Here is a 17,072-nt window from a genome sequence, read left to right on the forward strand (position 1 = left end):
CTATTGGGCCACTGCCACGACAGCTCAAGTCATAAGGAGAGTGGGGTGCACTGGATATTTTTAATGTTTGCCTGTATACTTGCATATTTTATGAAAAAAAACATAATTTAGACTTTTTAAACCATTCAATCAATATCACATAATGTAAGCTTCACAGAAAATGAGAATAAGGAAGGGAAGTAAAGGAATGAGGGGGTTATTAAAGCTTCTTATTTAACGCTAATCAGATTCACGGTGCCCAAACTTAATGCCAAATCTGATGTGAAAAGATTATTGCATTGACCTGTTTAAGTGAAAAGGTGGCTTTGTTTTGATTTTTTTTTTTGTGCCCAACAGTGTTTTTTGTTTCTAACTTAAAAGGTTTTATTTTAATTGTATTGGATGCCAAGGCAACTTTTGGTATCCATTTCTATTCAGAAGTATACATGGCAGACATCCTCTATGAATTTTAAGCAGTTTTTTTTACCAATTCCAAGGAGATTTTTCATTTGTTGACTTTGTGCTGATTGTTCAGAAGACGCATTTTGGGACGATTCCTCAAGGAAAACATTAGTTTGCATATCTAAAGTGGTGTGTTGCATCACAACTGTTATGTTTTAATTTCTTCACGTCTTTTGTGACATGTTTTATTTAACTTCAAATTTTTGGCTTGATTGTGACAGGCACAAAACAAATGTCTTGCAAGTACGTTTTGCAGTATTTTGATGTTTAAATATGCTACAAGTTACAGGTGATCAATGGAATTTGTAGTGCTCATCAAAAGCTGAAATGATACATGACACGCCCGGTGTATAATGCTAATTTAATGTGCAAGCCAAATTTTAGAAGTGCTGCGATGATTAACAGATGCCTAATAAATAATAGTTCTCTTTCACCCTATGTTTTTCTCATGACAAGCTGATTTCACTTCAACTCATTCTGTTTTTTCCCAAACCATGTGAATGTTTATTGAGCCTTTGATTGAGTACAGTGATTGAACTTCTAAGCCTTCTCTTTTAAATATGTCCCTAATTTTCTTTTTACTTCTGAAGTAATTGATTTCCAGTATTTGGTTTCACAAGTGATGACTGCTCCATAATACCTCAAACTTAAACTTGTCAATAGTCATTGTTATTATGAAGGCTGACTTGGCAGAATCTGACCTCAGTCCTCACCTTTTACCATGTGTACTTTGAAGAGGACATCACTGAAGAGGAGCAGTATCAACAGCACTGGTTGGTTTTCCAACTTCTATGCACAGAGTTGGTAGATTCAGCTATGGAATCAAGGACTATTTGAGACTGGAAATTGGCATTTGAAACCATATTCATCACTGCCACATGGACAGTCTCTTTTTATTTGTCCAACTTGGACAACTGCTTCACGTATTAAATTCATGCTGACAATGCCGAGGAATGACCAACTTCCACTGGGGAAAAAATATTCCCTTGGCTGCTGTTGTGTTGGATGCAGGAAGATATGTTCAGTACAAAAGTGCATGAGAGTTTTCTACCATAGATTCCAAGCATCCAATTTGAAACCTTTTAAAAAAATTTGCTCCCATTTTTTAACTTTCTGCAGCTCATCAGTGTATTGTTTATCAGTAGCACAAATAGCACTCTTGAGCAGAGTGTATTTTTTTTTACCAGTCTCTGACCAAATTAAAGATATTTTCTGTGGTTTTTTTCATTTAAAATATCTTTTATTATGAGACCAGTGAGAAGAATTTTGAGCCTTATTTTTGTTTAAACATGATGCTCCTAACAATTGTCAATTAAAATTAAATGTGAATGTTTGGTAGACTTGATGAAAAACACAATGTAATGTATCTTGTTTTGTTTAAGCTACCTGTAATTTTCAGTTAGTAAATCAGCATTGTATATGGTTGCAGCTTATCTTGTGAAATATTGAAAAGGGGCATAAATGATAATTGAGAACAGTATTCTGCAGGTACTCATTCAAATTTTTTAACCAATATTTTCAGTCATTACATAATGTTATAATATTTAGAAAATGCTGCAATTTTAGTGTACGACATGCGATTATGTATTCAATGTATCTATTTTCAAGTTTCAAACAAGTGTCGTACAAATAAAGTCCGCTTCAAAGAATAGAAGGTTACTTCAGTTGTCAGACTTAACGCTACCAGTTTAACTTGTTTCTGTGTACTAACTGCTATGAGCATGGCATGAAGCAATTCAGTTTCCAAAATAATAAATGATTATTGTTAAAAGTTAGGTGTTTAAGCAAGTTAAATAAATAATACTCGGAGTAAAGAAAAAAGTCAAGTTATAGGTGGAGTGTAATGTCAGAAATGTTCTTACTGTTGCTTGGTTCTTTCATTATACACAGACTTCGTAAATATATAAATAACCATTGATATGTTGGGACATCCAATGGATAGTCAAAACTAAATGCAGTTTTAAAACAAGTTGGTTTTCAGAGCATGGGATTATTAGACCAAGACACAGACGCTATTCAGTCACTGTTATAAATTTATGCAGTTTCTTTATTTTTACATTTCTTTTAGCAAAAGGTATGCCACCTTAAATAAAGTTGAGCTATAGTGAGAGGCTGAATATGCTGGCATTGTTTTTCCTGGAATGTCAGAGGCTGAGGGGTTACCTTATGGAGGTTTACAAAATCAAGAGGGGCATTGATAACCTAAATAGGTGAGGTCTTTTCCCCAGGGTGGGGGTGTCCAAAACTAGACAGCATAAGTTTTTAAGGTGAAAGATATAAAAGGGATCTAAGGGGCAACTTTTTTCACGCAGAGGATGGTGCATATATGGAATTGGCTGACAGAGGAAGTGTTGGAGGCTGGTATGATTACAACATTTAAAAGGCATCTGGATGGGTATATGAATAGAAAGGGTTTATAGGGATATGAGCCAAATGCTGGCAAAAGGGACTAGATATACATTGGATATCAGGTCAGCACGGACGAGTTGGATTGAATGGTCTGTGCTGTATATCTCTATGACTCTATAACTGCAACATAGGAGTATTTTTACAGAATAGGCAAAATGAACTAGTAAATGTGACATTGAGATGCTTCTGACAGAATGGCTTAATTGCAAGTTTATGAAGGTAATATCCATTGTAAATGTGGACATTGTGCACGTTGATGCAAAAGTGTGATGAATATATGATAATAGGAAATGAACAGACATATAATATAGGTAATTAAAAATAGATATGATGAGCAATACAACATGAAACACAAACAGACCATTCTGCTATTAGATACACTGATGTATTTCAGTTTCCTTTACCCACTTCTGTTCTATTTTGCCTTGATACATGTGCCGAGCAACAAAACATTTGCAGTTTAAAAAAATTTAATTGACTCAGCATACATAGTATTTTAGGGAATCCATTTCTAGATTTTCTATTATCTTTTTAGTGGAAACAAGTCAGCAGATTTGCTGCAGGTATGATTTTATCTTGTACTGATGCTGTACACTAGTGTTACAAATTTACAATGATCAAATAAGTTCCATTTTTAATATTGGATGCTAGTACAAGATTTTAATGGTGTGTTTTTTAGGATTCAGTTTCACAACTATAGCTATCATTGTACCCAAAAAAGTGGGCTCAGGTGCTGTAGTGGTAGTATCCCAAGCTCTGAGTCAGGGTCCCTGGTTTCAAGTCCCATCTGTTCCAGAGGTTTGTTTTAACGTCTCTGCGCAGGTTGGTTACAAAATAGTTCTTCTAGATGGGCAAAAATTGCCTGTTTGCTTCCTTCATTCTCCCTATCCAAGGCTCCAGGCACACCGTCCACATGAAGCAGTGATTTACCTCAATCTCATCTATTTTTGCTGCTCACAGTGTGGTCCCCTGTACATCGGGAAAACAAAACACAGACTGGGCAACCATTTTACAGACCATATACATTCCATCTGAAAAGCTGACCACGATCTTCCAGTTGCTCGCCACTTCAATTCACAGCAGTGTTCTCTGGCCAACATTTCTGCCTTGGACCTGCTGTAGTGCTCCAGCGAGGCTCTGGAGGAAGGAAGAACAGCATTTTTTTTTCACTTCAAACCTCTACAGCCTTCAGGACTCAATGTTGCGTTCAATAATTTTAAAACTTGAGGTTCATCTTCTATGTATATTATCCAACCTCACACCCCAGGCCCTATCATGACATGGGCTGTTTTCATCATAGCCAACACATTTTTGTGTGCTTATGGTCCCCACTATTATCTTACATTTTTCTCTGGCAGTCTATGATCCATCCTCTTGTCTACCTAACTGTTGTTTGTGCTCTTGCTCTCGCTCTCTTTGTTGGTCTCCAAACCCCTCCCACTGCAGACTTCTACTACCACTACTACCACCACTCCTCCCGGACTCAGTCCTAAAGAAGGGTTGCTGAACTCAAAAACATTAACTCTGGTTTCTCTCCATAGATGCTGCCAGACCTGCTGGAGAGACAGGTTCTCCAGCAGGTTCTGTTTTTGTTTATTTTATATAGTTGTACGTACTGGGACAGAAGTGGAGATTAGGTGTACTTGGGGCAGTGTTGTTTGGGACCTTTTGTATGGTAGAACTAAGGGGTCTGTATTGGAGTGTAGCTGCAATGTCAGCTGGGAGACAGGAGAAAATCTTTCACCTTGTGATCATTGCATATGGGGAAACCTAATCTTGGATGCAACTGAGTTGCACATGCAGTGCAACCCTACATGCTTGCTCCCACCAATTTTACTTCTGCCTCTAGCATGATCTCTCTGTGCCCCATCTCTGCATATCTGCTGAAACTTTCACCTAGGCTTTTGCCACTTGCCAGTTCTGACTAATCAGCGCCTATGGCCATTTGTCTACCCAATGTAAAGCTGAATTTTTCCTAAGTCTGTTGCCTGTTTCCTGACTCTCACCAAGTCCTGTGAAATCATCAACCTTTGTACAAGATGCCCTTCGTTGTTCAGTTGTGAACAATGTTGTGATTTTTTTTAAAAAATAAAGACTGTGTACAGTTTCTTCCTTGGTCTTGTCCCAACTCTCTAATCTCTAGCATTTTTAACAATGTCCCGAGAACACTGATCCTCCAGTTCTGTTTCTTTGGTCTTGCTTTTGGCTAACTTGCCTTCGGTAGTGAACATCGTAAGATCTTTCCTTAAGCTTTGTTCCTTTTTCACCTCTTGTTCATTAAGACATTCCTTAAAACCAACCACTTATATCAAGCTTTTGGTCATCTCTACCATTAACTGCTTATGAAATTTGATGTCCAGTGTTGTTTTATAATGCCTCTGAAGCCTCCTGGAATGTTTCATGACGTTGTAATGCTATATAAATGCAAGTCATTGAAATCGTGTTCTGCGTGTGCAAAACAATTTGCAAGACTGTGGACCAGAATGTGTTGGGTGTTAGCTTTATAGTTTAAAGTGACCTGAATCTGGTCATTTGATCTCAAACTGACTTTTTTTTTATAAAGCATAGGCCTGGGAAAAAAAATCAGGGCCCCAGTTTAAGATGTGGTTTGTGTGATCTATCTGGTTAGTATAAGTCAATTTACAGAAGTAAAGAGCCATTTCTGTTACTTAATATAATGTTTAATTCACTCAGGAGACTGACAGTTTTGGAGCTGTGCATGCTTAGTGGCAATTGTAAACAAAACTGTGGAAACATTTTGAGTGGGGGAATAATAGAAACATTTTATAGGATTTTTGGAAGTATCTAAATAATTAAGGTGCTGAAATAGTGGTGATGTATGTGATTTATTTTCAAGGTGTTGTAGCATTGTATAACTTTAATAGTTCACTCCAACCTCATTATGTCTCTAATATGCTACTTGGCATATTCTTGAGCTTTTCATGTGTTTTGAGCTGCATATGATATTGGATTTTTGAAGTACAAAATGATTCGAGCTGCCTGAGGTATTTTTATTGTAAAACATGAGCAAAGAGTGCAAGCTGATACAATATGGCAACAGTATTTACAATAAGGTAAATTTTTTTAATTTCCTCAATTTGAGTAGAAATGATGGTCAAGTTTAAAAATAGAGAACTGACTTTACATTTTATGCCAATTCCTAAATGGCTGCTTTTGTTCGCTCAAAACCTGAAGGGCAAACAATTTTCTGGGTGTAAATGAGGGATGGTAGCAATTTTCACCATGTCCTTGAGCTTAGAGTTAGTCTCGTTATGTCTTGTAGGAGTGTATTTTTATCTGTACTAACCACATTACATTGGAAATCTTTGTTTCTGCCTTTTGTTTGTAGAAGTGCAGCCGATACTGCTAGTATTGATATTGTATTGTTCCTCTATGGGAGACATGGCACTGAAACTATAAACTGGAGACTAATATGGTCAAATGTAATACTTTTTAAAGATGTGTGTGTGAAATGTTGCCACAAATCATTTCTGTTCATTCCAGTATCGATAAGCATTTTAATATCACTTTAAATCATATTAAACTCAAAACTAGCATTACACACACAAAAACTATTTATACAAATATTAGTTATAACACTGGAAAAATCTGAAATGCAATGTTCTAAATTCTTAGGTCATTTTAAAACTCATGTAGTTTATGTTGATCCACATAGGTCACATGTCATGTGTTCCATTCACAATACAAGAGTTCCTGCTGAACAAAAGTTTTCATAAAAATGTGACTGAGCAGTGTGAAAATCTGTTGTTTTAATGGGTTTTCATAATACAGTAAGGTGCAAGAGTGAGAATGCAAGGTATAAATCCAGCTCAGTTGGAGAGCTTTTAAGGTGAGGAGACTTTCAAAGATAGGCCATACAATATTGCAGTGGCTCAGTGGTTAGCACTGCTGTCTCTTAGCACCAGGGACCCGGGATCAATTCCATCTTCAGGTGACTGTCTATCTGTGTGGAGTTTGCACGTTCTCCCTGTGCCTACATGGGTTTCCATTTGGTGCTCCGGTTTCCTCCCACAGTCCAAAGGTATCCAAGTTAGGTAGATTGGTCTTGCTAAATTTCCCGCAGTGTTGGGTGGGGGGGGGTGCGGTGTGTAGCTTAGGTAGATTAGCCGTGGAAAAGGCAAAGTTACAGGATAGAGTGGGGGATAGGTATAGATGGGATGCTGTTCTGAGTGTTGGCGTAGACTTGTTGGGCCGGATGGCCTGTTTTCCCCATGATGGGGATACTACAAACAATAAAAAATTAATATGATACATATATAAATTGGTAAGTATTACTTTGAGTTTGAAATTTGAACTAGTGTCTGTATTTATGAAGGAATTTAGTTATTAACTTGGCAGTCTTTTGGGAGCCACAATCTTAAACCCGTATGTGTCAGAGAGTAGGTGACTGAAACCTTGCTGGAATGATGGTGGGAATTTGTTTAAGTTTTTTTTGAAAATTTTTGGTTGGCGAGATCGAATGTTGAAAAGCCTTGCTTTGGGAGAAGTGGTTTGTATTTTAGAAAAATGTGTAAATTAGAAAACCTTTGGGGGCAGTTTGCATGGGACCTAGATGAGATCAAATGTAAAAACAATGTCCCCTGGAGAAAGGGGTTAGTTCAGAACTGTTTGTAGACAGAGTAAGGATTTTAATTTTAAAATTTCCAACCAGAAATGTTTGGTTAGAATGGTGAAGGGACTGTTGCAAGCTAAGAAAATTTTAAGCTTGACAGTGGGACTAATTTTAAGGAAGAGGATTAGGCTCTCAAGCCTGGCAAGTGGGGGACCAAGAGTTGTCAAACATGTAGATGTGAGAAAGGGAATGCTGTCTCTCCCTCTTTCTCGCGCTCTGTCTCATTCGAATGCTGTGAAAGGATAGCATTGGGTATAGCTGGAATTGTGTTGTGCTGTGTGTTTTGAAATCTTTCAAACTGCCGTATTAAATACTTAGTTTATTTAATTTTATCTATTGTCTGATAATCATCTGTTTTATTGTTAAAGACAAATCCACAACATTACATGCTAAATGTTTCAGTGAAAGATCATGATACCATTTAAAAATAAATATGACATCAAATGAGAATTCAGTTGAAATCTGTCCAGTTGTCACTGCTGGGATCATAACAACAGAAATATATATTTATTATGTGGGATCAGACCATGCAGCCCAAGTAACCTGTCAGAATTTCCCATGCATGAGCAACAGTTCTCACCATATTTTTGCATCTTATTCTTTATATCCCTCCAACCCAGACTGCTATTTGAGAAATTAATTTTTAGACTACATTGAGAACTGAAAGATAGTCCGTCTAAATTAATGGTTACCCAATGTTGGCAAGGCCATTGTGGCAATTACGATCTTTTTGAAATGACTGCAAATATAACTTTTTCATTCTTTGCCTGGAGTACTATTGTAACTTGTGGACTTTTTTTTAACTTGACCGATTTTTGAAGCAAAGAAAAGTTAAATTTGTATAAGTTATAAAGGAATGAGAAACTGCAGATTGTTAACAACTGTCAAAGTGTAGCCCTACTTAAAATAGCACTATTATTATTGCCTGTTCTAAGACAATAAACCATTTAGTGTGTTTGAATTTTTTTTACCTTGTTCCATGCCAAATTACTTGGGACATTGGCACATCTGGGCACATGAAGTATTTTGGGATTTCCAGAGAGTAGGATGTGAAAGAGAAGTCGTGTGCAATAAATTTCTTAGTTCTTTTGAGAATTCAACATATGGGATGGATAAAGGAATACCAGTAGTTATAAGGTATTGGATTGGCAAAAGGCATTGAAGAAGGTCCCTTATACAGTACAAGAACTCATGGTCTTGGGTGTAATATGTTTTCATGATTAGACAATAACCAAAAAGCAGGAAACAGGATAAATTAGAGATAATGGGAACTGCAGATGCTGGAGAATTCCAAGATAATAAAATGTGAGGCTGGATGAACACAGCAGGCCAAGCAGCATCTCAGGAGCACAAAAGCTGACGTTTCGGGCCTAGACCCTTCATCAGAGAGGGGGATGGGGAGAGGGAACTGGAATAAATAGGGAGAGAGGGGGAGGCGGACCGAAGATGGCGAGTAAAGAAGATAGGCGGAGAGAGTGTAGGTGGGGAGGTAGGGAGGGGATAGGTCAGTCCAGGGAAGACGGACAGGTCAAGGAGGTGGGATGAGGTTAGTAGGTAGATGGGGGTGCGGCTTGGGGTGGGAGAAAGGGATGGGTGAGAGGAAGAACCGGTTAGGGAGGCAGAGACAGGTTGGACAGGTTTTGGGATGCAGTGGGTGGGGGGGAAGAGCTGGGCTGGTTGTGTGGTGCAGTGGGGGGAGGGGACGAACTGGGCTGGTTTAGGGATGCAGTAGGGGAAGGGGAGATTTTGAAACTGGTGAAATCCACATTGATACCATATGGCTGCAGGGTTCCCAGGTGGAATATGAGTTGCTGTTCCTGCAACCTTCGGGTGGCATCATTGTGGCAGTGCAGGAGGCCCATGATGGACATGTCATCTAGAGAATGGGAGGGGGAGTGGAAGTGGTTTGCGACTGGGAGGTGCAGTTGTTTGTTGCGAACTGAGCGGAGGTGTTCTGCAAAGTGGTCCCCAAGCCTCCGCTTGGTTTCCCCAATGTAGAGGAAGCCGCACCGGGTACAGTGGATGCAGTATACCACATTGGCAGATGTGCAGGTGAACCTCTGCTTAATGTGGAATGTCATCTTGGGGCCTGGGATAGGGGTGAGGGAGGAGGTGTGGGGGCAAGTGTAGCATTTCCTGCGGTTGCAGGGGACGGTGCCGGGTGTGGTGGGGTTGGAGGGCAGTGTGGAGCGAACAAGGGAGTCACGGAGAGAGTGGTCTCTCCGGAAAGCAGACAGGGGTGGGGATGGAAAAATGTCTTGGGTGGTGGGGTCGGATTGTAAATGGCGGAAGTGTCGGAGGATGATGCGTTGTATCCGGAGGTTGGTAGGTGGTGTGTGAGAACGAGGGGGATCCTCTTAGGGCGGTTGTGGCGGGGGTGGGGTGTGAGGGATGTGTTGCGGGAAATACGGGAGACGCGGTCAAGGGCGTTCTCGATCACTGTGGGGGCAAAGTTGCAGTCCTTAAAGAACTTGGACATCTGGGATGTGCGGGAGTGGAATGTCTTATCGTGGGAGCAGATGCGGCGGAGGCGGAGGAATTGGGAATAGGGAATGGAATTTTTGCAGGAGGGTCGGTGGGAGGAGGTGTATTCTAGGTAGCTGTGGGAGTCGGTGGGCTTGAAATGAACATCAGTTACAAGCTGGTTGCCTGAGATGGAGACTGAGAGGCCCAGGAAGGTGAGGGATGTGCTGGAGATGGCCCAGGTGACCTGAAGGTTGGGGTGGAAGGTGTTGGTGAAGTGGATGAACTGTTCGAGCTCCTGTGGGGAGCAAGAGGTGGCGCCGATACAGTCATCAATATACCGGAGGAAGAGGTGGGGTTTGGGGCCTGTGTAGGTGCGGAAGAGGGACTGTTCCACGTAACCTACAAAGAGGCAGGCATAGCTGGGGCCCATGCGGGTGCCCATGGCCACCCCCTTAGTCTGTAGGAAGTGGGAGGAGTCAAAAGAGTTGTTGTTGAGTGTGAGGACGAGTTCAGCTAGGCGGATGAGAGTGTCGGTGGAGGGGGACTGGTTGGGCCTGCGGGACAGGAAGAAGCGGACCGCTCCCTCCGCTCCAACCCCAACCTCACCATCAAAACCGCAGACAAGGGTGGCGCAGTGGTAGTATGGCGCACTGACCTCTACATCGCCGAGGCCAGACGCCAACTCTCCGACACCACCTCCTACCGCCCCGTCGATCGTGACCCCACACCCGAGCACCAAACCATCATCTCCAACACCATTCACGACCTCATCACCTCAGGGGACCTCCCACCCACAGCCTCCAACCTCATTGTTCCCCAACCCCGCACGGCCCGTTTCTATCTCCTTCCCAAAATCCACAAACCTGCCTGCCCTGGTCGACCCATCGTCTCAGCCTGTTCCTGCCCCACCGAACTCATCTCCACCTATCTGGACTCCATTTTCTCCCCTTTGGTCCAGGAACTCCCCACCTACGTCCGTGACACCACCCACGCCCTCCACCTCCTCCAGGACTTCCAATTCCCTGGCTCCCAACACCTCATATTCACCGTGGACGTCCAGTCCCTGTACACCTGCATTCCGCATGGAGATGGCCTCAAGGCCCTCCGCTTCTTCCTGTCCCGCAGGCCCGACCAGACCCCCTCCACCGACACTCTCATCCGCCTAGCTGAACTCGTCCTCACACTCAACAACTTCTCTTTTGACTCCTCCCACTTCCTACAGACTAAGGGTGTGGCCATGGGCCCCAGCTATGCCTGCCTCTTTGTAGATTACGTGGAACAGTCCCTCTTCCGCACCTACACAGGCCCCAAACCCCACCTCTTCCTCCGGTACATTGATGACTGTATCGGCGCCGCCTCTTGCTCCCCAGAGGAGCTCGAACAGTTCATCCACTTCACCAACACCTTCCACCCCAACCTTCAGTTCACCTGGGCCATCTCCAGCACATCCCTCACCTTCCTGGACCCCTCAGTCTCCATCTCAGGCAACCAGCTTGTAACTGATGTCCATTTCAAGCCCACCGACTCCCACAGCTACCTAGAATACACCTCCTCCCACCCACCCCCCTGCAAAAATTCCATCCCCTATTCCCAATTCCTCCGCCTCCGCCGCATCTGCTCCCACGATAAGACATTCCACTCCCGCACATCCCAGATGTCCAAGTTCTTTAAGGACTGCAACTTTGCCCCCACAGTGGTCGAGAACGCCCTTGACCACGTCTCCCGTATTTCCCGCAACACATCCCTCACAGCCCGCCCCCGCCACAACCGCCCTAAGAGGATCCCCCTCGTTCTCTCACACCACCCTACCAACCTCCGGATACAATGCATCATTCTCCAACACTTCCGCCATTTACAATCCGACCCCACCACCCAAGACATTTTTCCATCCCCACCCCTGTCTGCTTTCCGGAGAGACCACTCTCTCCGTGACTCCCTTGTTCGCTCCACACTGCCCTCCAACCCCACCACACCCGGCACCTTCCCCTGCAACCGCAGGAAATGCTACACTTGCCCCCACACCTCCTCCCTCACCCCTATCCCAGGCCCCAAGATGACATTCCACATTAAGCAGAGGTTCACCTGCACATCTGCCAATGTGTTATACTGCATCCACTGTACCCGGTGCGGCTTCCTCTACATTGGGGAAACCAAGCGGAGGCTTGGGGACCGCTTTGCAGAACACTTCCGCTCAGTTCGCAACAAACAACTGCACCTCCCAGTCGCAAACCATTTCCACTCCCCCTCCCATTCTCTAGATGACATGTCCATCATGGGCCTCCTGCACTGCCACAATGATGCCACCCGAAGGTTGCAGGAACAGCAACTCATATTCCGCCTGGGAACCCTGCAGCCATATGGTATCAATGTGGACTTCACCAGTTTCAAAATCTCCCCTTCCCCTACTGCATCCCTAAACCAGCCCAGTTCGTCCCCTCCCCCCACTGCACCACACAACCAGCCCAGCTCTTCCCCTCCACCCACTGCATCCCAAAACCTGTCCAACCTGTCTCTGCCTCCCTAACCGGTTCTTCCTCTCACCCATCCCTTTCTCCCACCCCAAGCCGCACCCCTATCTACCTACTAACCTCATCCCACCTCCTTGACCTGTCCGTCTTCCCTGGACTGACCTATCCCCTCCCTACCTCCCCACCTATACTCTCTCCACCTATCTTCTTTACTCTCCATCTTCGGTCCGCCTCCCCCTCTCTCCCTATTTATTCCAGTTCCCTCTCCCCATCCCCCTCTCTGATGAAGGGTCTAGACCCGAAACGTCAGCTTTTGTGCTCCTGAGATGCTGCTTGGCCTGCTGTGTTCATCCAGCCTCACATTTTATTATCAGGATAAATTAACCATTTTCAGGTTGGCAGACTCATTGGTGGAATGCTGTGGATTTCAGTACTGGGTTCACTGTTATTTATTATATATACTAATTAGTTGAAGGGACTAAGTGTATGTAGTCTTTTTTTTGATAATAAGGAAAAATAGATCAGAGAGTGTGTTCTGAGGGAGATGAAAAGAGCCTGGAAAGGAATATAGATTGGTTCATATCATGGGGGAAAAAGCTGGCAGAGGAGTAGAATGTGGGAGGGAAAGAAAAATGTGGTTACCCACATTGGCAGTAAGAATAGAGAAGCAGGATATTACTTGAATTCAGGAGACTGCAGAATGTTGTAGTATAGTGTCTTGGTGACTTTGTACATGCATCATTAAAGAGTTTGCATTCAGGTGCAGTAACTCATGAAAGGTAAATGGAATCTTAACCTTTTATTGTAAGGAAGTCTTGTTACAACTACACAGGAGAATTGGTGAGACAATGCCAAGAGTATAACGTTGGCCTTCTGACCTGAGAGATATTTGCTTTGGAAATAATTCACAGACACACTATATGCTAATTCCTGGAATGAAGATCTGGCTTGTGACAAGAGGCTGAGCAAGTTGATCCTGTATGCATTTGGATTTATTGAAACACAAGATTCTGAGGGAGCTTGCCATTGTCGGTGCTGGGAATGTATTTTGAGAACCAGGAGCCACTGGTTTAACAAAAATAAGTCCTCCATTTAAGGCAGAAATGTGGAGAAAGTGTTTTGTTTTTGAGGGTCGTTATTCTTTGGAATTCTTCTCCCCTCAGAAAATGACGAAGTTTGCATTATTGAATGTATTCTTGGTTGAATCAATCTTTAATCTAAAATACAGTTGAGGGTTTTCAGGAGTGGGCAGGAAGGTGGAGTGAAGGCTCAGTCAGATGAGCTTATTGAATGACCACGCAGACTTGAGACCTCTTTGTCCTCATCTGTTGTCTTTTATTATCCCAATTTAGGGTTTCATTTGGCCTTTGCAGGTGATCTCTGGGATGGACAAGATCATTCAATTTGATTTTAATATTAAATTGAACTTACTGTGAATGCATCATATAGTAGAAGTTCTGTTTTCTAAAAAAAACAACTTTTAAGACATTGCACCATTCCCTTCATCACTCATTAAATAACAATTGTCCAATATGAATTTCATGTATGATAACAGGGTGTAGAGCTGGATGAACACAGCAGGCCAAGCAGCATCAGAGGAGCAGGAAAGCTGATGTTTTGGGCTGAGACCTGAAGAATCTCTGAATATAATGCACATTTACTTAGGGTACTGTTAGTCATGAGAGTCATAAGCATATGAGAATACTAACAATTTACAATGAATTTTTAAATGCCAGTGAGTAAAATTTTTTTTTCTAGTTATCAGTATGTTGTATTGAGGTTTTGGTAAATTTGCACCATTGAGACATTTCATGTTTTTATCTTAATGTGTTTACCCACAAAATGCTATTTAATAGTTACTGAGTGGGCAGACTCATTTTACTGACAGTTGTTTCTGATCATAGGCAATGGTATCATTTTTCCATTTAAAAAATATGTTGGAGGGCATTTGATGGGGATTAATAATACCGTTGACATTAGATCATTGGACTTGAATGCTGGAACCAGTGATGGCAGGAATCCAGCAATAGAGCTGATGTTGGTGTTTACAGTCTGTTCCTGCTAGACAATTCATTGTCATCATGACAAAGCTAATGTTTATCCATATAACTCAAATTATTCACCTATTTACCTAGCCCAACTCTTTGTGAAAATGCATTGAATATGAAGGTCTGTATTATTGAATACTTGGAAATCATGTACTGCAAATCATTAGAATGTTGATTGTTTTCCAATTTGAGTGAAATGGTAACTCATTTGCAAGTTAAGTAGAATTAAATCTATTGGTATAGTACTCCATTATTTGGGACAATATAAGGCAAGTAGATATACTTGAATAATGGTTAAGTAGCTGAGTATGCACCCAATGGCTTAGAGATAATGCCTGTGTCTGAATAATTCAAAGCAAGAGGTTTCCTTGTTTCATTTCTGGCTTGTGGTGAAAGTGTTGTTCAGATTGAGCAGTAGCAAAAATGCTACAGTTCACTGTGCTATTGGTAACCTAATGTTCCTGCTCCTAATATGAGGACTGCCAGCTGGGACTATATTGGTGCAAATATGTGGCAAAGGCAAGATTGGGTATAGTTGTGAGACCAGATAATGTGTGTTGTCATACCATCCAATTTCATGCAAGAAATTGGGCAAATCACCTATTTGCAGAATTTATAGCTTGAGGTGGAGTAAGAAAGTCAGCTGGCAAGGAAAGTAATTAATTAGATAAAATAATAAAGCAATTATTTTGAAATTCTGAAGGCACTGCTAAAGGAAATTATTGAACAATAATGGTTAAACCTTAGCTGCCATTTTCTGCTGGTTTATTAGCCTGATCTTAAAACTGTACAGCTATCTAGCTAAGTGACTAGCACAAATAAACATTTTCCATAGCATGCTGGTATTTGTTTGCAGTGTTTCCTATACTTGTGCCAGAAGCCGGTAAGTTGACATGTAAAATAAATGAGGCACTCTGATCCTGCTAGTTTTTGGAACAGACCAGTTCTAGTGATGGTGATGAAGTCTTGCTTGTTGGTTGACCAACGTGATTCCTAGAGTATAGTTAAACCTGTTTTTTTTTGCAGGAAACGTGATGCTGAATAGGGTGTCGTGAGCTATGAGTGCCCAAGTCATTTTTTTGATTTGAGGCTGAAGTATTTCCAGGTTGAGTCTTGGATATTGGTTTGTTTGGCTAAAACCAGTATTTATTGATCGTCCTTGAAAGTGTTACTGAGCTGTCTCTTTGAACTAATAGCGGCCCATGTGATGTAGGTATGACCACAGTGCTGTTAAGGAGGATGATGATGAAGGCATGGTTATATAATTCTCAGTCAGAATGGTATGTGACTTGGAAGGAACTTGCAGATGGTGTTTTTTGATGCACCAGCTATTGTTGTTCTTGTGTTTGGAAGGTGCTGTCAAAGTAGCCTTGGTACATTGTTGCAGTGCATCATTTAAGCAGTTGTGGGTACAGTGCATTGAGAGCACATGCATGTTTAACTTAGTGGATGCCTCATTTTGGATCATGTTGACCTTTTTTGAGTAGTCCTGGAGCTGCAATAATGTGGGAAGTCAGCAATATTCAGACATCGGAGCGGCAATGGCCGAGTGATATTATCGCTGGACTGTCGATCCGGAGACCCAGATAATGTTCTGGAGACCTGGGTTCAAATTCCACCATGACAGATGATAGAATTTGAATTCAATAAATATCTTGAATTAAAGATCTAATGATGACTGTGAAAACATTGTTGGAAAAACCCATCTGGTTCACTAATGTCCTTTAGGGAAGGAAACTGCCAGCCTTACTTGGTCTGGCCTATGAGTATCTGCAGATTCACAGTAATGAGGTTGACTATTAATTGCCCTCTGGGCAAATCAGAATGGGCAATAAATGCTGCCTGGTCAATGACACTCTCATTCCATGAATGAATAAAAAGAAATAGTCCAACTTGTGTTTGGAGATGGTGGACATGCTTTTGTAAGTTGCTCGCTGCAGAATTTCACTTTTACTAGGCTTTTTGAAAGACCGTTGGGTGAAGAATGTAGTGTAACACCAAAATCAATGTCACGTTAGACTTGGACTCCCTTTACTTGACAAGTTTTCCATCCTGAGGGATATTTGTAAATGATGTGGATTTTTGTAGTAATTTTCTTGTATGTGCCATCATGGAGTTTGAAGGTAAGACACTTTGGCCTTCTAGTCCATTACAGTAATTTTAAAAGGGTTGTATAATTGGGATTACCCCAAATATACAGAAAAGGCTGGAGCAGAGGAGGTTGAGAGGCGACCTTGTGAAGGTTTATAAAATAATGAGGGTATAGAGAGGGTTAATGGTAGTTGTCTTTTTCCTTCGATGGGGGAATTTCAAGACAAGAGGGCAGAGAAATTTTAAAAAAGATGAGAGGCAAATCTTTTACACAAAGGCTGGTTTGCATGTGGAATAAGCTTCCTGAGGAAGTGTTAGATGTGGTCACTGTCACAATGTTTAAAAAACACTTGGATATGTATATGAATAGGAAAGGTTTGGAGGGATATGGGCCAGGAGCAGGAAATGGGACTAGTTTAGTTTGGAATTATGTTGGGCATGGACTGTTGGACCGAAGAGTCTGTATCAGTGCTGTATGACTCTGTGACCTTGTGTGTAACTTGGCATATTTTATGA

The 17,072-nt window shown here is 41.9% G+C and overlaps 1 protein-coding gene across 4 annotated transcripts in view; it reads left to right on the forward strand.

Moving 5' to 3' along the window:
- LOC125453113 (mitogen-activated protein kinase kinase kinase kinase 4) overlaps positions 1-17,072 on the forward strand; it is a 272,621-nt gene that overhangs the window by 1,670 nt on the left and 253,879 nt on the right. The window lies entirely within an intron of this gene.

This window comes from Stegostoma tigrinum, chromosome 6 (assembly GCF_030684315.1).
Source record: "Stegostoma tigrinum isolate sSteTig4 chromosome 6, sSteTig4.hap1, whole genome shotgun sequence".
Lineage (NCBI taxonomy): Eukaryota > Metazoa > Chordata > Chondrichthyes > Orectolobiformes > Stegostomatidae > Stegostoma > Stegostoma tigrinum.